The sequence below is a fragment of the Haliotis rubra genome, unplaced genomic scaffold, assembly GCF_003918875.1.
Source record: "Haliotis rubra isolate DU_JTF1 unplaced genomic scaffold, ASM391887v1 Scf23, whole genome shotgun sequence".
NCBI lineage: Eukaryota > Metazoa > Mollusca > Gastropoda > Lepetellida > Haliotidae > Haliotis > Haliotis rubra.
Window position 1 is genome coordinate 347,060 of NW_025766336.1, and position 25,262 is coordinate 372,321.

At 41.1% G+C, this 25,262-nt stretch overlaps 1 protein-coding gene across 3 annotated transcripts in view; it reads left to right on the top strand.

Annotated features, from left to right (window-relative positions):
• The window catches only part of LOC124277949 (solute carrier family 22 member 4-like), a 93,336-nt gene that overhangs the window by 17,126 nt on the left and 50,948 nt on the right, over positions 1–25,262 (top strand). For all 3 annotated transcript variants that reach the window (XM_046713666.1, XM_046713667.1, XM_046713669.1), the window contains exon 2: positions 19,109–19,784. The gene's annotated coding sequence lies outside the window, so the exon portion shown is untranslated. The remainder of the gene's footprint in view (positions 1–19,108; positions 19,785–25,262) is intronic.

Sequence of the window (25,262 nt, forward strand, 5' to 3'; positions counted from 1 at the left end):
AGAAGGTGGAAGAAGGATGAAGAAGGCGGAAACACGTGCACAAGTTGAGAGAAAGTAAGAGCAGCAAGAGAAGAGATGTGAGGAGCGGTAGACAAAGGTAGGAGTCGGTTATAAGGTTACAGGAGAAAGTGGGAGAAGATGACCGAGGTGACAGGGGAAGGTGGTTAAAGGCAACTAGGGCGATAGAAGGAAAAGGAATTCGGAGAAGGCGGGGAAAGGTGGGAGTTGTAAGAAAAACAAGTGGGAGAGTTTCGGAGAAGAGGTAGGAGAACGTTGGTGAGAAGGTCGTGGGGCAAGGTGGTAGAAGGCAGAGGATAAAGTGAAAACAGAGATAGAAGGTTGGCGAGGGCAAGGGAGATGATAGTTGACGTCACTGGAGACAATTGGGAGGGGGGGGGGGGCGGTTAAGTGGTAGACGAGCTGATAGAGGGAAAGGTAGGTTGAGAGAGACTGAGAAACAACCAAGCTCAAGTATACATCGAATGATGTGGAGGCCACAGAGATGCGTACATTTCCGGCGCAGGATAGTTACAAAGTTCACATTTACCTGACGGCAGTGGTCAATATATACGTACTAATATTCAATATTTTGTTTGATTAATAAGGAAGGTTACACTTGCGCTGAGTGAGTGAACCTGGAAACTGGGATTGGTAACACGAGTAATAAACGTGTGATCAAACATCGTCACAGGATCGAGTGATCAAACATCGTCACAGGATCGGGTGGTCAAACATCGTCACAGGATCGGGTGGTCAAACATCGTCACAGGATCGGGTGGTCAAACATCGTCACAGGATCGGGTGGTCAAACATCGTCACAGGATCGGGTGGTCAAACATCGTCACAGGATCGGGTGGTCAAACATCGTCACAGGATCGGGTGGTCAATCTCCCTGACTTGGTTGACTCTTGTCATCGTATCCCAATTGCGTAGATCGGTGTTGGTCACTGGATTGCCTTCTTTCTTTACAGACCGCCGCTGGAATATTGCTGAGTGAGGCATTAAACAACAAAGAAAACAGGTCGTCACAATGCGAAACCCAGTGAAGTTAACTCCAGTACATCGATAGGAACAGGCGTCTCTGGTATCTGTCACACCGTTACCTTACATTCCAAAATGTATTGACGTTCTCGATCCCTATCCAGATGAACCGCAACAATATCAGCATCAGACTGACATCTAGATATGTATGGTGGCTGATTAGGGCCATCGCTTTCTCGCCTTAAAATTTGGAGGCGAGAAAGCGAGAAAGCGAGAAAGCGATATCACGAGACGAGAAAGCGATAACACGAGACGAGAAAGCGATGTTGGACTGTCCGAGCTTAACCCGCAAGGATCGTATCTGCTTCTGGCAGGGAGAACACTGCTGTACAATAATACACCTGCTTGAGGTCGCAAAAACTGATAACAAAACACTTAGCGGTCTATCTTGGTCAGTGAACAGAAGGAAATACACCAGCATCAGCAACAACATTTAAAAAACGTCAGATATATACTTGTCGTGTTGTATTAGCCTCCTCTGAACTATCTCTCACCACGGACAACCACGTTGCAGTTATGGCTGCTCCCGACATGGTGTTGGGTGTAATTCATTTACAGAACTCTCATACAGTCACTTTATGTCTCATGTGCAGTCTATCGTTCCCAGACCAGGAGGTACTACACTGAACAGCTCCACAGGACGTTGTGACTGCCGCCCCCAGTTACAACATCAGGGAAGCTGTATAATATAATGGAGGAAGGTGGTGTTATTGTGACCTGGGAATTGTGGAAGAGCTTCAAGACGCCACCAATTCCCTGGTAGTGATGAGACAGGCGCTTCCACATGTCACGTGCTCCGTGTGTCTTATATGTCACGCCAGGAAGACAGTACTATGGGAGTCAGGTTTATCGCGTTTCTTTTGTTCATACAAACACATCAAGTATATATGAGTACTGGATGGGCATCACGTTGCCTCGGAACAACATCAGTTCTAAAATATATTTTTGTCAACTCATTATGAACTATTTTATATCAAGCTACTATAGCTAGTCACTGACAAAAGGTCACGATAAGATCATATGTATTATATGAGTCTTCAGTCATTAATGAGACAATTCACTTTACGCTTGGGACTGGAATTAACGGTTAGCATTCTTCGCCAATGTTCAAGTTAGAAACTTGACATTACAAACAGTAAGGGATTTACCGGCTCTCACAGAGAGCTGCACTAGGGAAGTAAAACAAATGTAAGGGTGTGCTAGGTTTTAAAGTGAATCAAGTACTATCACATAGTCAGAAGGGGTCTAAACCATAGTTGCTGTCTCTCCTTCGTCTACGTGACTGCTAATGAATTGTTCAAACAAGTAGCGTGTCCTTTTATGCTCCTTACTCGATAACTCCTCGAGCCATTTGTCCGCACCATCATAAAAAATACTCACAGAATATCATGCAATGCACGTTCATTGCTGTTAGTAATGGTAACGCAGGTAAATGCACGATTCTGAGTGTTTAAAGATTTGAAACAGGATAGATTCATACAATTTTTAGATCCTGTGTCTGGACAGTGTTATTCTTGATGTGCAGTTCTCGAGTGCAACTGGTCCTGACAGTGTTATTCTTGATGTGCAGTTCTCGAGTGCAACTGGCCCTGACAGTGCTATTCTTGGTGTGCAGTTCTCGAGTGCAACTGGTCCTGACAGTGCTATTCTTGGTGTGCAGTTCTCGAGTGCAACTGGTCCTGACAGTGTTATTCTTGATGTGCAGTTCTCGAGTGCAACTGGCCCTGACAGTGCTATTCTTGGTGTGCAGTTCTCGAGTGCAACTGGTCCTGACAGTGCTATTCTTGGTGTGCAGTTCTCGAGTGGAACTGGTCTTGACAGTGTTATTCTTGCAGTGTCCTCCCCATCAATGACAACGCATCCGAGGCTAAGTCAATAAGGGGAAGTTTCAACTATGCCACAATACAAAGAAACCAGTGCCAAGAATCTATCGAGTCACTGGCTAGGACGTCCGACCAAAATAATTTGTGAAAGATATTGGTGTCTGCCTATTACCGCGCTGTCGAATCCTTATATTAGCGACATGTCTACTGTCTACAAGTCGTTTATACGCCACCTTCTACTGGCTGTTTAGATTACGTGTTCCAACTTAGACTTGCTGAATAGAAGCCAGGGTTCCATAGTTCTATAGTATTAACACCGCAGCATTGCCGGGATTTAATAACGTGTGATTTCATTTTCTGATTGCCACGGCCTACATACCTTTCCACTCGCTGCTATCTAATTTGAGTAAACCAATTCTATTGTTATATTCTCCGCATGCTTGGAATTGTGGACGCTCTGCAAACTCAGAGTTACATCACTGTACATCCACCTGTTCAGATTGATTAATCCTTCTAATCAACTGATCAGGATTGTGACAGGCAAACATGGGGCATGGGAAAACAGCTTTAAATCTCATGTAAATGTAAGTGCATTAATTTGTACATTGTATATCTTTCCATTTTCCTTCTTGTGTAGATACATATTATGGATTCGTGGTTGTTGTACGATATGATGCTCTGGTAAATAACGTGGACAGGTTCAATTGTAGCTGCTCTCATGTTGTTTGTGAATAGTATATTCAGAGTTGCAATATGTTTCTATTCCAAGCTGAGTCCACCTCAAGGGAGATAGTTAAGTACAAAATGAGATGACACCGACAGATTTATGCACGATCCCAGAAGACTGAGCTGGAATGCATTACAAATGACACGATGTCACTAACGAAAGCATCAATTTGCGAGGAACATCGTCGTCAAATTAAGACAATGAAGACATCTTGCCCCTGCAATCTTTGTAACTATATTTGTTAACATTTGTCGACGAGAACCAATCTCTATTTCTATGGAATAATGTACTGTATTTGATTGACATTAAATGTAGATTTTGTTTAGGACTTGGATACACCATAAAGGTGCCAATTGTGCTACTCCAACGAAGCTGTCCCTTGGTAAGAGCGTGTCTGGAGATATCTGCTGATCTGGGAACAAAGTGTCTTCGTCCTGAATGTCAGAGTGTTTCTCAACCATTGATCTTGTTCCGTGATGTCGGTAGATGGAATCAGTGCTCTGAAAGGTAGGGCATGGCAGAAGAAAAAAAACATCACTTTCTCTTTACAAGTGTTTTTGCCCGCAGAGACAGCTCCTTTCAACCTCATGCTGTAAAATCGCGTGTTCTCGTTCTGCCTAGTTCAATTAGAATTAATCCCCACGCAACTCTGCGATTACGGCGAATTTGACAGATTTCGGCAAGTAAACAGGCTGCGACAGATTCCTGTTCCCATGTTTACTTTGAGAATTTATATATACAAATGTATTTCAAAAGTGTGCACACGTGAACTCGCGGCCAGGGGTTTATATTCCGTGATGTAGTAACATTATCGGTGTATATGTTTCTGACTATGTTAACATGCACATGCAGCCAGTCAGAAGGAAATGTCTTCACGTAATTGGATCATATCAAATTGATTTACCTCCTCTTTAAGTGGGATGAAAATATAGAATGTGTTTTTGTGATGTTGACCGACGAAACGAATCAACAGTGCACTGAACTGAGTTCAAACTGATACAGAATGTCAAGGGTACATCTAAACCAATCAAAACGCTGAGCAATGCTGTCTTCGTGGTTATGTTATTCCAGACATGTCTGGGAAATAACGGACAGTCATCCTTCCGGATTTTGAAGCCAGATTGAAGATAAAACACCTGGACCAACTCCTTGATGTCTCTTGACTCGTGAGGGGTATTGCACTTCCACCGTGGAAGCATCTAAAGTGTCTCTACTTTTGGAGGAAAGATGGCCCGTTGAACCAGCATGGTTACTGTGAGCAATTTGTCCCACCATCTGGTCCAGCATCTGAAACTGTCGAGAGAAAGGCGAGTCAGTCTCGGTAAACAGGATCCTGTCATTTAGTCAGGCTGAAAGCTTGTTACTTCTGCTTGTCTACATGTGAACCACATCAAGGTCGGAAATCAATGAATTACCACCATTGTTGTAGAAACAAATGTAGTGTGTGGAGAGACACCAATGAAGTTTTGATAACACGTACCACCTCAATACGAGATCATCTCTCGAACGAGAGTGAGTCAGTCTATTCCACGCGATGTTCATGGGCGATTTCCATACGAACATACAACATGAAAATAAAAGGATACAACTGGCTGATATGTATCTGCATGGTGGCTCAGTGATCTAATGAGTGAACGTACGTGGAAGGGAAGGCTGCTACTAGAAATAACAATCCTTCAGTGAACAAGGCCAGAGAGTATCCCATCAGCTGCTTCCAACATCACTCCGTGAACCTTTATGCATCAATTCTATGTAATCTACATGATTATCAACATATTCCGATCATTACAATATCTTCCTGTCAATAAAATATGTACTGCCAAGTAGCAGTGATTACCAGAGATGAGGATAATTTCATTTTTATTACCACTATTCAGTCAGCACATGGTTTGAATTCCGCTAAACAATTTACGCAATTAAGAAGAGATTTGTGAGTCAGGGTTCACTTCATTAGCCTCAAAGGACGGGCTATTATATTACTACCGGAGCTATGTACTGACGGTAGCTAAACAAACTACACCTTATAGATATGGACATTATTATATTACTACCGGAGCTATGTACTGACGGTAGCTAAACAAACTACACCTTATAGATATGGACATTATTATATTACTACCGGAGCTATGTACTGACGGTAGCTAAACAAACTACACCTTATAGATATGGACATTATTATATTACTACCGGAGCTATGTATTGACGGTAGCTAAACAAACTACACCTTATAGACATGGACATTATTATATTACTACCGGAGCTATGTATTGACGGTAGCTAAACAAACTACACCTTATAGATATGGACATTCTTATATTAGTACCGGAGCTTTGTACTGACGGTAGCTAAACAAACTACACCTTATAGACATGGACATTATTATATTACTACCGGAGCTATGTACTGACGGTAGCTAAACAAACTACACCTTATAGACATGGACATTATATTATACCGGAGCTATGTACCGGTAGCTAAACAAACTGACGGTTAAACAAACTACACCTTATAGACATGGACATTATTATATTACTACCGGAGCTATGTATTGACGGTAGCTAAACAAACTACACCTTATAGACATGGACATTATTATATTACTACCGGAGCTATGTACTGACGGTAGCTAAACAAACTACACCTTATAGATATGGACATTATTATATTACTACCGGAGCTTTGTACTGACGGTAGCTAAACAAACTACACCTTATAGACATGGACATTATTATATTACTACCGGAGCTATGTATTGACGGTAGCTAAACAAACTACACCTTATAGACATGGACATTATTATATTACTACCGGAGCTATGTACTGACGGTAGCTAAACAAACTACACCTTATAGACATGGACATTATTATATTACTACCGGAGCTATGTATTGACGGTAGCTAAAACAAACTACACCTTATAGACATGGACATTATTATATTACTACCGGAGCTATGTATTGACGGTAGCTAAAACAAACTACACCTTATAGACATGGACATTATTATATTACTACCGAGCTATGCTATGTATTGACGGTAGCTAAACGGTAGCTACAAACTACACCTTATAGACATGGACATTATTATATTACTACCGGAGCTATGTATTGACGGTAGCTAAACAAACTACACCTTATAGACATGGACATTATTATATTACTACCGGAGCTATGTATTGACGGTAGCTAAACAAACTACACCTTATAGACATGGACATTATTATATTACTACCGGAGCTATGTATTGACGGTAGCTAAACAAACTACACCTTATAGACATGGACATTATTATATTACTACCGGAGCTATGTATTGACGGTAGCTAAACAAACTACACCTTATAGACATGGACATTATTATATTACTACCGGAGCTATGTATTGACGGTAGCTAAACAAACTACACCTTATAGACATGGACATTATTATATTACTACCGGACTATGTATTGACGGTAGCTAAAACAAACTACACCTTATAGACATGGACATTATTATATTACTACCGGAGCTATGTATTGACGGTAGCTAAACAAACTACACCTTATAGACATGGACATTATTATATTACTACCGGAGCTATGTATTGACGGTAGCTAAACAAACTACACCTTATAGACAAACTACACCTTATAGACATGGGGACATTATTATATTACTACCGGAGCTATGTATTGACGGTAGCTAAACAAACTACACCTTATAGACATGGACATTATTATATTACTACCGGAGCTATGTATTGACGGTAGCTAAACAAACTACACCTTATAGACATGGACATTATTATATTACTACCGGAGCTATGTATTGACGGTAGCTAAACAAACTACACCTTATAGACATGGACATTATTATATTACTACCGGAGCTATGTACTGACGGTAGCTAAACAAACTACACCTTATAGACATGGACATTATTATATTACTACCGGAGCTATGTATTGACGGTAGCTAAACAAACTACACCTTATAGACATGGACATTATTATATTACTACCGGAGCTATGTATTGACGGTAGCTATGTATTGACGGTAGCTAAACAAACTACACCTTATAGACATGGACATTATTATATTACTACCGGAGCTATGTATTGACGGTAGCTAAACACAACTACACTAAACAAATATACACCTTATAGATATGGACATTATTATATTACTTACCGGAGCTATGTATTGACGGTAGCTAAACAAACTACACCTTATAGACATGGACATTATTATATTACTACCGGGCTATGTATTGACGGTAGCTAAACAAACTACACCTTATAGACATGGACATTATTATATTACTACCGGAGCTATGTATTGACGGTAGCTAAACAAACTACACCTTATAGACATGGACATTATTATATTACTACCGGAGCTATGTATTGACGGTAGCTAAACAAACTACACCTTATAGACATGGACATTATTATATTACTACCGGAGCTATGTATTGACGGTAGCTAAACAAACTACACCTTATAGACATGGACATTATTATATTACTACCGGAGCTATGTATTGACGGTAGCTAAACAAACTACACCTTATAGACATGGACATTATTATATTACTACCGGAGCTATGTATTGACGGTAGCTAAACAAACTACACCTTATAGACATGGACATTATTATATTACTACCGGAGCTATGTATTGACGGTAGCTAAACAAACTACACCTTATAGACATGGACATTATTATATTACTACCGGAGCTATGTATTGACGGTAGCTAAACAAACTACACCTTATAGACATGGACATTATTATATTACTACCGGAGCTATGTATTGACGGTAGCTAAACAAACTACACCTTATAGACATGGACATTATTATATTACTACCGGAGCTATGTATTGACGGTAGCTAAACAAACTACACCTTATAGACATGGACATTATTATATTACTACCGGAGCTATGTATTGACGGTAGCTAAACAAACTACACCTTATAGACATGGACATTATTATATTACTACTTGTATTGACGAAACAAACTACACCTTATAGATATGGACATTATTATATTACTACCGGAGCTATGTATTGACGGTAGCTAAACAAACTACACCTTATAGATATGGACATTATTATATTACTACCGGAGCTATGTATTGACGGTAGCTAAACAAACTACACCTTATAGACATGGACATTATTATATTACTACCCTTATAGAGCTATGTATGTGACGGTAGCTAAACAAACTACACCTTATAGACATGGACATTATTATATTACTACCGGAGCTATGTACTGACGGTAGCTAAACAAACTACACCTTATAGATATGGACATTATTATATTACTACCGGAGCTATGTACTGACGGTAGCTAAACAAACTACACCTTATAGACATGGACATTATTATATTACTACCGGAGCTAGGTATTGACGGTAGCTAAACAAACTACACCTTATAGACATGGACATTATTATATTACTACCGGAGCTATGTATTGACGGTAGCTAAACAAACTACACCTTATAGACAGGGACATTATTATATTACTACCGGAGCTATGTACTGACGGTAGCTAAACAAACTACACCTTATAGACATGGACATTATTATATTACTACCGGAGCTATGTATTGACGGTAGCTAAACAAACTACACCTTATAGACATGGACATTATTATTTTACTACCGGAGCTATGTACTGACGGTAGCTAAACAAACTACACCTTATAGACAGGGGCATTATTATATTACTACCGGAGCTATGTATTGACGGTAGTTAAATAAACTACACCTTATAGACATGGACATTATTATTTTTTAGGGACATAAATCAGGTGGGCAGTTGAGCATATAGGACATTATTGTGATCAGAGTTCTGCGTTCTGTACAACACCCACGGTCAGGTAAGGAGCTATTCGAGAATTCCTTTGATTTGAAAATACGGCGAGAACATATGGAAGAAATGGTTAAAATCCCGCTGAAGATGGAGTTTATAGAGGTGAAGGCTTCATCTACACTGGTTCTATAATGTATGACTGATGAGACGTGTTGTGATGACAGTTCACTGTGTATTGTATAGGAGATGTATGTGGAATTGTGCTTCTTATATGTGCCAAACCCTATTTGTATGGCCTCGATGTTTGTCACGATGTGCCAATACTACCTATAACAGTGCACGTTGGTATTCATAACGCTCAAGACTCAAGAAGTGCTTATGCTTAAAATCATTTATAGCATATATGCAGAAGGACCTCTCGACATTCCTCAATCCCGCCCCGTGTGTGGGGCATTGGGTAAACACGTGTACATGACTATAAACTATTGATAAACTTTAGCATGCAGAAACAAGTTTGTTTCAGGTGCCTGATGATAATTTGATGATGCAGAATATACCGCTTCAGATTTGCTATGGAAACCACATGTTCTCGAAATACGACTCATGTGAATGTACTGTAACATTAGAGGTTAGTAGTCACTCAAAGGACAAGGCAAGCTAATTGATACATTCGTGAGCAAACTCTGCAGCGCCCATGTTTCTCTGCTAAGACGTTACACTTAGAAATGTCACGCGTTTTTGTACTTAGAAATGCGCACGGTAGATTCTTTTTTAAACTCAATAAATCCTCTACATCAACGCTTTACGCAAAATGTCAGACGAACAAGTAACTAATTGGGTAAGTTCGTTTACCGTTTAGTCACTATACGCGGCGAAGGTTTGTGAAAGACGTGGTCGAAGTGGGACCAGAACTTTTCTCCAGTTCAACAAGTAGCGACTAATTGCGTTATAGTCTGTTTAGTAAGTCTTCCATTAAATTACATCCATCATTTTGTCTTGCAAATATACAAGTATTTTCTAATAGGCTCAGTACAACGTAACTCGCAACGTGCACGGAGAACATTCCAGTATGTTGACATTGCTATGCGTCGTGAGGCCAGATCTCCTTATGTCTGAGGCAGTGGGTCTCCCGAGCATAGCCTGGAGCATTCAGAAGATGGTTGGATTGAGAGCTCTTTGTGAGTAAAAGGCAACTCAGATTCCCCGTACCTGTACCTTCTCAGATCGCTTGGACGCCGCACACTAGAACAGAACTTTAGTCATCTCGACTGCCATCAGCCAGCCCGATGCTATAATGAACAGCGTGTGGAAGATGTTTTTGTATTTCAGTAGGTCACTCGGCAAAACATGTCAGTACTTACACTCACGTGATTGTAACACTTGTTCATCTATTTATGGACAGGCTGTTTTTGTGGTGGAATTTGTTCATCCGCTGACTGTGTATAACCTGACCTTCGAGTTATTAGCAGAGTTGTATTAAGGAGAGAGTGTTGGAAATACAACATGAATGCTGTCGGAAACAATATTATATCAAAAACAAATCTTAACCAAAGGCATGTATGATTTTCTTTGTTGTTGTCTTTGTAGAACTGATGTGTGTTGGAATAAACATAATCCAGGTTAAGGAAATTGTTCTTGAGAGAAATGCATTATGTAGCGGTAGAGCAGCAAGTTTCACATATCGTGGGTTCTGGAGATGACTAATGTTTTGCCCTCTTTGTTGTACATCTGGCCATGTCTTAAGAGGTAAGAGACGAATTCAACAGAAGTGTGTTAAATCAGTAAATCCCCGAAAAGAGAGATAGTGTCTTTCTTGCATAACGACAACTTGTTCACAAAACTTGTATGGCTATATTATATCTAATCCAGCCCTTATTTTCAGATAACCCTTTCACACAGTTCCACCCATCATGTCGGGTTGCTATTATTTCTCAGTGTATCACTCTGACGTTGGTTTTGGCATCAAGTGAGTGAGTGAGTGAGTGAGTTTGGTTTTACGCCGCTTTTAGCAATATTCCAGCAATATCACGGCGGGGGACACCAGAAATGAGCTTCACACAATGTACCCATGTGGGGATTCGAACCCGGGTCTTCGGCGTGACGAGCGAACGCTTTAACCTCTAGGCTACCCCGGGCCACTGAGGAAGCTCACTGAGGAAGCTCATATGACAAGTTCTCTCTTGTAATTTTCATATTTGACAGGAGTTGGGCCAGTGAGTTGACAGCTGATTGACAGTTCTCTGTATACATAGCTTTGACAGGAGTTGGGCCAGTGAGTCAGCTGATTTCCAACATTTTGACAGTTCTCTGTATATAGCTTTGTCTAAGTTTCTGTAATATTGACAGGAGTTGGGCCAGTGAGTCAGCTGATTGACAGTTCTCTGTATGTAGCTTTGGAGTTGGAGTTGGGCCAGTTGACAGTTCTCTGTATGTAGCTTTGACAGGAGTTGGGCCAGTGAGTCAGCTGATTGACAGTTCTCTGTATGTAGCTTTGACAGGAGTTGGGAGATTGACAGCTAGTTGACAGTTCAGCTGATTTGACAGTTGGGCCAGTGAGTCAGCTGATTGACAGCTCTGTATGACAGGGAGTTGGGCCAGTGAGTCAGCTGATTGACAGTTCTCTGTATGTAGCTTTGACAGGAGTGACAGGAGTTGGGCCAGTGAGTCAGCTGATTGACAGTTCTCTGTATGTAGCTTTGACAGGAGTTGGGCCAGTGAGTCAGCTGATTGACAGTTCTCTGTATGTAGCTTTGACAGGAGTTGGGCCAGTGAGTCAGCTGATTGACAGTTCTCTGTATGTAGCTTTGACAGGAGTTGGGCCAGTGAGTCAGTTAACTGAATGTCAGCTAATTGACAGTTCTCTGTATGTAGCTTTGACAGGAGTTGGGCCAGTGAGTCAGCTGATTGACAGTTCTCTGTATGTAGCTTTGACAGGAGTTGGGCCAGTGAGTCAGCTGATTGACAGTTCTCTGTATATAGCTTTGACAGGAGTTGGGCCAGTGAGTCAGCTGATTGACAGTTCTCTGTAGGTAGCTTTGACAGGAGTTGGGCCAGTGAGAGTCAGCTAATTGACAGTTCTGTTTCGTTCCCTGTCTATGGCCACCACCCTCAATGTTGTCAGTTCACTCCGGTTGCATCACATAAGTAACTGAACTCTCAAAAATCAACTAACTGCAGCCAGTTTGTTTAGATCAGCTGCTAACCAATCAGCCTACACAGGGAGATCTACATCTATATATCCTAATCTCTATCACTTAACGTATACTTTATATTTTATCGTCTCTCATAACCCACACTGGGTGGCGTTTGTACATCATCTTTCACATACTTGTTTAAGTTGTTTTCACTCTGTACAAATGGTGAGACGCCAATAAAATATTTTGTATTGTATTGTATGTATGTGGTGAGCTCCAGGTCTTGTTTACTGCCACGGCTCGACGGGCCCGTATTTGGGAGCAGCAGTTACCCGAAACTGAAAGTAGTAAAAGGTTATAATGTAACTACAAGTAGAGACTCCATTTTATCATGACGTCTTTTCCTGAAAATGAATCTTTACTCATGCAGTCCCAATTGGGTTCATCGATTATATAATCGGACAGTCATTCCTCTCATTAACACCCTTTTCTGTTTCATTTCTTGCGATACCACAGCATCACTAAGTGAAGCTGAATGACAAATCGTCTGAAAATATAAACCATTTCAGTTAATCCATACAGCCAATTAATCAGAAAGCCTATGTACATCACAGGAGAAGCGTTAATTCTATAGCGTCAAAACACCCAGGGAGTGAGCCGAATCCGATTTATGACACATCTAGCGAGGAAAGACCCTTTTAAGCTATTGGCGTCGAACAACACATTTCCCCGGCACGGAATCAATGGTCCGGTTTGTCAGCTAGGTTGGATGAGGGGGAACAATTGATTACATTCAGCTTTCTCTCAGTTCTCCATCCCTATTCACACTTAGCATTCCCATCCTCGCCCAATCTGTACGTTTTTCACATGCTTAGGAAGCCGACCCCAGTAATTACAGCGGGGCATGAGATGGAAGTGTCCTGGACGAGGAGGCCCGTCGGGGACTAGAGGAGACAAACACGCAAATATGTGATCCAATACTCTTTGGGCTGGGGAAGGGGGAACATACGTGTGTGTGTGTGTGTGTGTGTGTGTGTGTGTGTGTGTGTGTGTGTGTGTGTGAGAGAGAGCGCGAGAGAGAGAGAGAGAGAGAGAGAGAGAGAGAGAGAGAGAGAGAGAGAGAGAGAGAGAGAGAGAGAGAGAGAGAGAGAGAGAGAGAGAGAGAGAGAGAGAGAGTGAGAGAGAGCGTGTTTACGTGTGTGTGTGTGTGCGCGAGTGTGTGCGTGTGTGCTACATGGGCTGTCTATTGCACATTACTGATTGCCTTCTCTATATTGCAATAACGCAAATAGACTGTTTAATAATGACAAATTCATATAGAGAGAATATGATCACTATGTTTACAGGAAGTATTTGCATTATATTTTTATGTGTTGTTTTATGCTATAGTCACAAGTACGTAGAGATCCTTAAAATGTATTCATATACGACATACTTACAACGATATTGTATTAAAAGGCTATTTAAAGGTATTCAACAATTACTTTTTAATACATACTGTCAATAGGCATAGTGTTTAACTTATTTATAAAGCTATTTGTACCCAAGTACATAATAGTGGATGTGGATATTGATGTGGATATTGATGAGATGGTTCCGCACTAATGTCAGGAACATAGTTGGTAATCTCTTCGTTCATACACCATTGACGAATCGGTGATGAGCCGGAGGCTGGTCTCTGTGTTCGAGGCAACGCCATGGAACCAGACGCATAGTATATAAGTGAAACAGACAACATATGTGACAGCCTCCTGTATTACCATATTCCTACATGTAACGGAGGAGATAAGGCCTATGTGTCTCATGACATCCACTATTGATCGGGGAACTAATGCTGTACAATATAACAATGATATAGTAGCTGGGTCTTCGACACCGTTTACAATGTAATAGTAAATCATGTGGGTAGTAAATATATGCCAATTGTATTAACTGATATGGATACATCACGACAAAGTAATTGATATATAAAAGTGCAAATCCAGCATTTGAATTCCTGTATCAACCATTCATGTTCCTTGAAATTATACACAGCAGGTGAGATTTGGTCTGTTGTAAGCTTTCAGGTGAGATATTAAGCATATGGAAGTATTGCATTAAACATGTGTAAGAGGCACACAGCGACTACTGCTATAAATAATTTGCAAGTGGTGTTTCAAGCGCATCAACATTTTACATCTCGATTATGAATTAGTTAACGTAATTTCTTGACGACAGGTACATGTGCAAAATGTTGACTATCCTTTGATGTTATCAGCATTTGTCTCATCATTGAGTGTCAAGCGTAATGCTGGGACAAGGACGGACAGAGATTGGGATCATACTACCGAGTCCGTCTTACAGTCTTACAGTAACCTACCATCTGCATGTAATGGCTTAGATTGTATCGCCTTATCCTAGCCTTAGAGCTGCTCAATACAGTGGCGATGAATCTAGTATGAATCCTTGGATGAATACATCAGTCGTGTCTCGATTCAACCTGAGATCATAGCGGCCTCATCGGCCTCAACCGTAAAGCCAAGTATCGATTCATTAATGCCATCACCATCGGGCATACGCGCATGGATAATGAACAGCCTGAACTTTCTTCAGGCTGGGATTCCTTCCGAGCAAAAGCCAGCAAAATATTTCAAACCAAAACACATTCGGAATTAAAATATCGAGATCCGTTTTTGTCGACGATCCACTGCCTCAAGCAACTGAACAAATTGCATCAGAAGCAGATTATTCTTTGCAATCACAATTTGAGTACAAAGTCTAACTACATCATCTTATCACGATGTCATCAATGCATCGCATACACGTTAGAACGAGGGAGTTTCTTGCACAAGACATCAGGAGACACAACGTTCCTGAGATTATCCTGTTGTTCTATTTGCCTCTCAGTGGGACAATCCACAGACAGGTGTAGACTCCAGGCAGGTGTTCGTGGGAGAAGGCTGGTAGCACCTTATATTTTCACAGTGGGACGGGCGTTTGGTGTGCTAAAATATTTGCAACTTGTTTAGTTCTTAATATGAGCGTGCAATCTGCTGGTGTATATACCTTTGAAGGGACAGTTGTTTTAAGAAGGTGGCCCATGAAATGCCTGTCAGTTATTAATCCATACATCACCGACACGTGTCTTCATCCTACCCGACACATACTTTCATACACGAAACACCTACACACCCGATACACGTCACCGACAGGGCTATACCCCATCACATCCGACACATACTTTCATACACGAAACACCTTCATACCCGATACACGTCACCGACAGGTCTATACCCCATCACATCCGACACATACTTTCATACACGAAACACCTACATACCCGATACACGTCACCGACAGGGCTATACCCCATCACATCCGACACATACTTTCACTCCCGACACACCTACATACCCGATACACGTCACCGACAGGGCTATACACCATCACATCCGACACATACTTTCATACACGAAACACCTACATACCCGATACACGTCACCGACAGGGCTATACACCATCAAATCCGACACATACTTTCATACACGAAACACCTTCATACCCGATACACGTCACCGACAGGGCTATACCCCATCAAATCCGACACATACTTTCATACACGAAACACCTACATACCCGATACACGTCACCGACAGGGCTATACCCCATCACATCCGACACATACTTTCATACCCGAAACACCTTCATATACCGATACACGTCACCGACAGGGCTATACATCATCATCACATCCGACACATACTTTCATATACACGAAACACCTTCATACCCGATACACGTCACCGACAGGGCTATACACCATCACATCCGACACATACTTTCATACACGACGACACCTACATACCCGATACACGTCACCGACAGGGCTATACACCATCACATCCGACACATACTTTCATACACGAAACACCTTCATACCCGATACACGTCACCGACAGGGCTATACACACATCACATCCGACACATACTTTCACATCCACGAAACACCTTCATATACCCGATACACGTCACCGACAGGGCTATACACCATCACATCCGACACATACATTCACTACACGAAACACCTTCATACCCGATACACGTCACCGACAGGGCTATACACCATCACATCCGACACATACTTTCATTCATGCGAAACACCTTCATACCCGATACACGTCACCGACAGGGCTATACACCATCACATCCGACACATACTTTCATACACCTCACGACACACCTACATACCCGATACACGTCACCGACAGGGCTATACACCATCACATCCGACACATACATTCATACCCGAAACACCTTCATACCCGATACACGTCACCGACAGGGCTATACACCATCACATCCGACACATACTGTCATACTCCGAAACACCTTCATACCCGATACACGTCACCGACGGGGCTATACACCATCACATCCGACACATACTTTCATACACGAAACACCTTCATACCCGATACACGTCACCGACAGGGCTATACACCATCACATCCGACACATACTTTCATACACGAAACACCTACATACCCGATACACGTCACCGACAGGGCTATACCCCATCACATCCGACACATACTTTCATACACGAAACACCTTCATACCCGATACACGTCACCGACAGGGCTATACACCATCACATCCGACACATACTTTCATACACGAAACACCTTCATACCCGATACACGTCACCGACAGGGCTATACACCATCACATCCGACACATACTTTCATACACGAAACACCTTCATACCCGATACACGTCACCGGCAGGTCTATACCCCATCACACCCAACACATACATTCAACAACCGACAAACTTTCATATCCGATATGGACACACATCACCGACACAATCCTTCATCCTACCTAACATCTGGTGTCCCCCGCCGTGATGTTGCTGAAATATAGCTAAAAGCGGCGTAAAAACCAAACTCAGTCAGTCATCCTACCTAACACACCTATATAGGTCACAACTCCTTTAATATATACTCACAGGCAAAACGTATTGTGACATGGAATGCTTTCATTGTAAATGTTCATTGTGGATGAAGTTTTGGACTTGAACCAGATAGGAGTGTGCTAAAAAAGGCTGAAAAACGCAACCAAGCAGTTGAAATTGCACGAGGACAGATCGACGACGCCCGGCCCGATGACACTTCTGACGCCGGAACCCCGACGTCTCCAGACAGGCAACACCTGCAACACCTGCGACGAGGAGCACGGGAGTGAAGAAGAATTCCCTTCACCGACGAGTTCACACGTTGCACAGCATTGTCTTGATCAGAATAATGTTGATGTGCAACCCTGGCAAGATCCGTGATTTTGTCACCCAGTGAACACGTCTGGGATTAATGGAGCGGGGTTTACAACGTCAACCGAATCCTTCAACAAAGCTGAAGGAACTCCGTCAAATCCTTCCTCGAATATGGATCTTCTCCTCGACTTTTTTGTCACCTCAATGAAGGCCTGCATGAATGCAGAAGGTGGACACACTCGCCACTGACAGTGTGGGCTTGTGAACTCCCTCTTGTGTTGGGGCTCATTTGCATGCAGGTGTGCATTTCGTATGGACTGTTGATCGTAATCATACATAGAAACATTTGACATGTCATTTGCTGCAGGATCAGTTGAACATTGATTCTGCTTGTTGTTCGTCTCTCACAATAATTGACCTTTGAGTATATATAAATAACTGCTTATTGCCTACCGGTACCGGAACTCCTGGCTTCCAGTTGTCGATTGCCATTGTTAATTACTACTGGCTTCCCTTGTTATGTGTCTAGATAGGTCTCATAACTTTTGTCACATGTACATCTATTTCCCGCCAGTTTTCATTCACCAGATGAAGGAAATATGCTTCGAAACGTTGCGTTCCTTATAACCAGAAATTGACATCATACAATTCTCTCCTTTATACGTTTCACTTTTAAATGCCATTTAATCGTGTCCCAAATGAGTGCTTAATTACTGATGTCCCTTTGATCATGGCTTAAGGAACTGTAAAACACATTCAAGACATCTTCATTAAAGGGACAGAATGTGAACCAGCCTTTTCTCGTCATAGAAGGAGTAAGTGTGAAAGTAATAACATCCAGTGTGTGGACGGAGGATGTAAAACAGGGATGCTCGTATACAATAATGAGCTTAGTGGAAAACAGATTATTTACTGAAGTTCTCATATTGAGACTGCCATGAACGTACATCCTACAGTCACAGGTGTGGGTGGTTCTTCCTCTTGCGATTCACAACGTGGAATACACTCGTGGCGTCCTCATCATATATACAATATACACATGGCCAGCTTAAGTACTGAGCGACTCCACGCTATTCAACCCACTACCGAACTATGACTCACCACACGCAATGAACATACCAACACACAGGTAGGAGGTTCAAAAGGCCATCGCAGGTCATAGCTACTGTCGTGTTTAAATGGCGGAATGATTGGAATATGTTATGTATGCATGTACATGAACAGCTTCAGATTCCGGGACCAGACGATACTGACGTGTCACACAAACGTTAGGCATAAAGGATTATCATCACTATGCCTTGATCCAAATTTCAATTTTTGTTGCAGAATCATCACCAACTTTATGTCATCCTAGATGCCCACGTGAAGAGAGCACCCTTTGGTGGCACCCTGAGGCAGAAGAAGGCACTGCTATCAGCTGTAGTGTTTACCTTTCTAGCAAGAACCACTCCATTCATTAGTTGGTGTTGACATTCAACTCGTGGAACTTTCTCCAGTACTATTGAAGTCCTTCCTCCAAGGAATATTTTCAAAATGCTTGGTGGAAATTGATCATGACGGGCCCGGCTATAAAGAACAGGAGGGGAAAGAGAAAAATCAATTGTTCCCAAATTACGATTTAAATTCAATTTGGGTTCCCTCAGACGTTTAAGTCTGGATATATTCAGTAGTTTGGACGTTTTGACCTTCACGAGAAGACACGAGTGTCTAATGCTGGGTTCCTGTTCAGCGGTCTCATGGGAGCTCGCGATTCCTCCAATAAAGTCTAGTTATCTCAAACGGAATTCAAGTCAGCATCCGACACAGATCCCGGAGTAAGACGGCATTGTGAATGGCTGGATTCTAATGCCAGTGGCTCTCAATATAGTGTGTGATTGAAACCAGGAGAAATTGGACGTTTTGTTATATGTCCTGTGAACGGATTATAATTCTCATAGGTTCTGGGCCACATAGAGGATATTTCCATCTGATCGATATATCCCTCCTGCTGCATCATTACTTGGTGAGTCCTTTAATTACCATTTATTACTAACGCACTATCACCCATCATATTCTACAATGCACTTTCTTCTTCCACGTGCATCCCATATCTATGACATATATGGGCAATTCGTATCCTGTAGCACAATAACCCATGGATTGATATCTTACATGTGTCCATACACTTTGATACTGTATCACACCAGGAAATGGAATGTTGTACAATGTTACTATGAACAATGTCGATATCTCAATATTAGGATAGTTGGTGTATAGTTAATGAATATACTGCACTTCCAGTATTTATCCTGACAACAACAGTTTGCAAGTGTCACATGCATCCTGTCCCTACTGGCAACATTGAGGTCTGATTCAGGGACATATTTATCCTGATAGCAGTCTGCAAATGGCATCCTGTTGTGTACAACCCCCTCGTGTAGTGGCAACACTGAGGTCTGACTCGGGGACATATTTATACTGATAGCAGTCTGCAAATGACATCCTGTTGTGTACAACCCCCTCGTGTAGTGCTGGTTGAGTATGGTTTTACGCCGTTTTAAGCAATATTCCAGCAATATCACGGCGGGGGACACCAGAAATGGGCTTCACAAGTTATACCCATGTGGGGAATCGAACCCGGGCCTTCGGCGTGACGAGCGAACGCTTTAACCACTAGGCTACACCACCGCCCCCCTCGTGTAGTGGCAGCACTGAGGTCTGACTCGGGGACATATTTATACTGATAGCTGAGTGAGTGAGTGGCTATCCCCTCAGGGTATGCATTACGGCATGTAGCAAGGTGCAGCTTTACTGTCTGAATGTAGTAATTGCAAATGTGAGATTGTAAATGTGATGTCTGTTAGAGCGTTAGTGTAGGTGCTATTGTCGAATAGAATGAACATCTTATTATGGACGTGTTGTATTTAATGTGGCTGCCGCATTTGTAGTCAGATTCAATGGTAGGTTGTAGTTTCAGACAATATTGCAACTGTTGATGACACTGTCGTTACTAAATGTGGTCATTTCTAATAAGGTACAAGTAATACCACAATCAACACTTGTCCCTTGGTCATGAGAAACCTGGACAATAGCATATTACATCCTAAAAAATAATGGCAACTGCTGTGTGGATACTCATGATCAGTATCTCCATGTGCACGGTTTTATAGAGACGAAATGCCACAATTTCCTTCACTCGTAGTGCAACCACAGGTGTTACCAAAATGCTTGCAGCCTCACACCACTACCTACAGGGAGGACATATTCAACACATCTACCGGTTGTTAGTTATAACTTATTTATCCTCTACCAGCGTAGACCAGGGGTGAGTCAATAAAGATACCAGTGTGTCGTATATACTATCATATTTAATGACGAATTACATGACTTAGCAGCAAGATAGTTCTATTCACAAAATATCCAGGGTTTTATAAAGAGGCATCTTTCATAACATCCATGCAAAACCGGCATGTACTATCATCAAGCCGTTGTCTCCTGACTGAGCTGCAATGCATGCAGCAGGTATTAGTGTTTTACTGATCTCCTTTGATGGCATCACTGATATCGACCATCGTGGAATCTTACAGTCGAGCTTCACTCCGACGCGTGCCTATTATCCATGCAGTTTTTTCCCCTTGTAAAATGCATTTGTTGGTCAATGATTTAGGCGTGAAGAGGACATGTTAATGTTGAAAAGGTATCATGCTGAGATGGCTAATTAAGATTGTAGTTAGTATATTGTTTGATCTTCAGAATGGTATCTGAAGGTGCCTATTTATGTATAAGTTTCACGGTGACTCATGTAACAACGCCTAATGCCTGAAGTAGTCACTGTAGACCGACGATTGGCACGATTGGCATTATGAATCCATGTTCAGACATCCTCGGCTAGCTGCACATGGGTACATCGTCCACTCTTATGAGCTACTTACATCGGTATTAATATCATTAAACCACATCATTTCATCCGTTAGCACATGGGTACATCATCCACTGTGATGATTTACTTGCACCGGTATTAACATTATTAACCATATCAGTAATCCGTTAGCACATGGATACATCATCCACTGTGATGATTTACTTGCACCGGTATTAACATTATTAACCATATCAGTAATCCGTTAGCACATGGATACATCATCCACTGTGATGATTTACTTGCACCGGTATTAACATTATTAACCATATCAGTAATCCGTTAGCACATGGATACATCATCCACTGTGATGAGTTACTTACATCGGTATTAACATTATTAACCATATCAGTAATCCGTTAGCACATGGATACATCATCCACTGTGATGAGCTACTTACATCGGTATTTACCATATCAGTGTTAGATGGATACATCCTCCACTGTGATGATTTACTTGCACCGGTATTACCATTATTAACCATATCAGTAATCCGTATTACATCATCCACATGAGTTATTATTAACATTATTAACCATATCAGTAATCCGTTAGCACATGGATACATCATCCACTGTGATGAGCTACTTACATCGGTATTATTATTAACCATATCAGTAATCCGTTTGCAGGATACATCATCCACTGTGATGATTTATCACCGGTCATTATTAACCATATCAGTAATCCGTTAGCACATGGATACATCATCCACTGTGATGAGCTACTTACATCGGTATTAATATCATTAAACCACATCATTAATCCGTTAGCACATGGATACATCATCCACTGTGATGAGCTACTTACATCGGTATTTACATTATTAACCATATCAGTAATCCGTTAGCACATGGATACATCATCCACTGTGATGATTTACTTGCACCGGTATTACCATTATTAACCATATCAGTAATCCGTTAGCACATGGATACATCCTCCACTGTGATGATTTACTTGCACCGGTATTACCATTATTAACCATATCAGTAATCCGATGACATCATCCACTTGACTTGCACCGGTATTAACCATTATAACATCGGTATTATATGAGCTACTTACAGTAATCCGTTAGCACATGGGTACATCATCCACTCATCCACTGTGATGATACATCATCCACTGTGATGAGCTACTTACATCGGTATTAACATTATTAACCATATCAGTAATCCGTTAGCACATGGGTACATCATCCACTGTGATGAGCTACTTACATCGGTATTAACATTATTAACCATATCAGTAATCCGTTAGCACATACATCATCCACTGTGATGAGCTACTTACATCGGTATTAACATTATTAACCATATCAGTAATCCGTTAGCACATGGGTACATCCTCCACTGTGATGAGCTACTTACATCGGTACATTATTAACCATATCAGTAATCCGTTATGGGGACATCATCCACTGTGATGAGCTACTTACATCGGTATTAACATTATTAACCATATCAGTAATCCGTTAGCACATGGATACATCATCCACTGTGATGATTTACTTGCACCGGTATTACCATTCTTAACCATATCAGTAATCCGTTAGCACATGGATACATCATCCACTGTGATAAGCTACTTACATCGGTATTAATATCATTAAACCACATCATTAATCCGTTAGCACATGGATACATCCTCCACTGTGATGATTTACTATCACTAATCCGTTTGCACATGGATACATCACCCACTGTTATGAGTTACTTGCACTTTGTTACGGTTAATAATTTGCCGTAACAAAAGGTTTAAGAGTCACCTTTTAACCAGCAAAATAGATCACTGACAAGTCTTATATATTTAATAATATACTGAACAAACAATGAGCAAGCTACAATGAATGACAACACAGATTTCTAGTACAATGCATTTGATAAACAAATCTAAAATATTGGGTCACAAATCTAAACTATTAACTCACCAGTCTTGACATTTACAGTGAGAACAGATATACTGACTGAAGGTTGTTTACAATGACAGCAGCTGAATAGACAAGCACAGTCGGTCTTGAAACGTTGATCAGCTTAATGATGGCAGACAGATGTATACAAATCCAGTCATGTGAAAGTCCCATGTCGCACTACTCAACAACCAGCCTATATGTAGCTCTTACACAGTTCTCGAGCATTCTAGCAAAGCTAGACAGCATCATTATCCACTCAGAATGTTATCCACATCGGTGGAAAACTCCACGGCATGACGAGTCAACAAGTTGCCAAGGGAGGCAACTCTGAGGTGCTAACAAAAAGGCGTGCCGCTACAAATACTATTGCCATTGAACATATATGATGTGACCCATAATAACTATCACTTAATCAATGTGATATTACAAATGACAAAAAACACTCTCTCGTAGCAACTTGTATTAACATTATTAACCATAATCCGTTAGCGCATGATCATTGTTAAACAGAATAGAATTCAGTTTAGAAGGTTGATATAAAAATACCATAATGGTGCATCTTTGAGTTCCCCAAACTTCTAAAAGACAGTCCCAATGTTAATGATAAGATCAAGCTTTTGTGATAACTTAAATACGATCAAGAAATGGTAAGACTGGCTAATGCATATTCACACCAGTATTGTAGGAATGTCGATATAAGTAAATTGGGCCATAGTGCATTTGACCACTACTCTCTATCATACATAGAGATTATTACACAAGCAAGTGTGTCATACGACTTACACGAAACGAGTGTGAAATTTTGCAATACATAATTTTGCACGAGTTTCGTGTAAGTCATATAACGCACTTGCTCGAGTGTAATAATTTCTTTATTATCCATTTTATTCATGTACATTTGTGGAGTAAAACACGGTAAGCAAGTGTGACGGCCCGGTCAACTCTCGTCACTTTCAATTGTTTAATAACGTCACAGACGACGAAATACAGAAACAATGGTTGCTAGGCAAAAGTGATATATATGAAACTGGTTATCTTTCACCATATGCCTAATAATTATCATTACGATATACACAAATTGAGATGTATCTTTGTCATAAAGCTAGATGCAAATGTAGTTGTATGTGTATGTGTAGAAATTCGCTTGATGCAAATGGGATGTATATATGAATTACTCTTGATGCAAATGTATATGTATTATCATGACGCGTGATCCGTATGTAAATGTATATATCTCATTACGCTTGATACTTATGTCGGTGTATGTATTACGAAAAACTCAAACGTAGATACAGGTACATCATTCTGTTAAATGCAATGTATTATGCATACCATTACGCTAAAACATTTGTGTCATTGCGACAGACACAAATCTTGATGAATGGATATCATTATCAACACGTTTAAAGGCTAAAATTGTGTTTGTGGACAGCTGATGAAAACAGGGCCAAATTCCTTGGTTCACGAATTCCATAGAAGCTGGATTATCTAAAGCAAACTGAATTAACGCGGAGAGTAGCCTTTGCTTCGAAGTCTTCCGTCCCAAAACGTCCACTGGGAGTCACGTCCCTTGATCTTACTAAAGTCTCCTGGTCTTTCAAAAATGGCAGCTTCATCCACTTGAAAAAGACTTTGCATTAGTAACGTTGAAATTGGAATGAGATCCA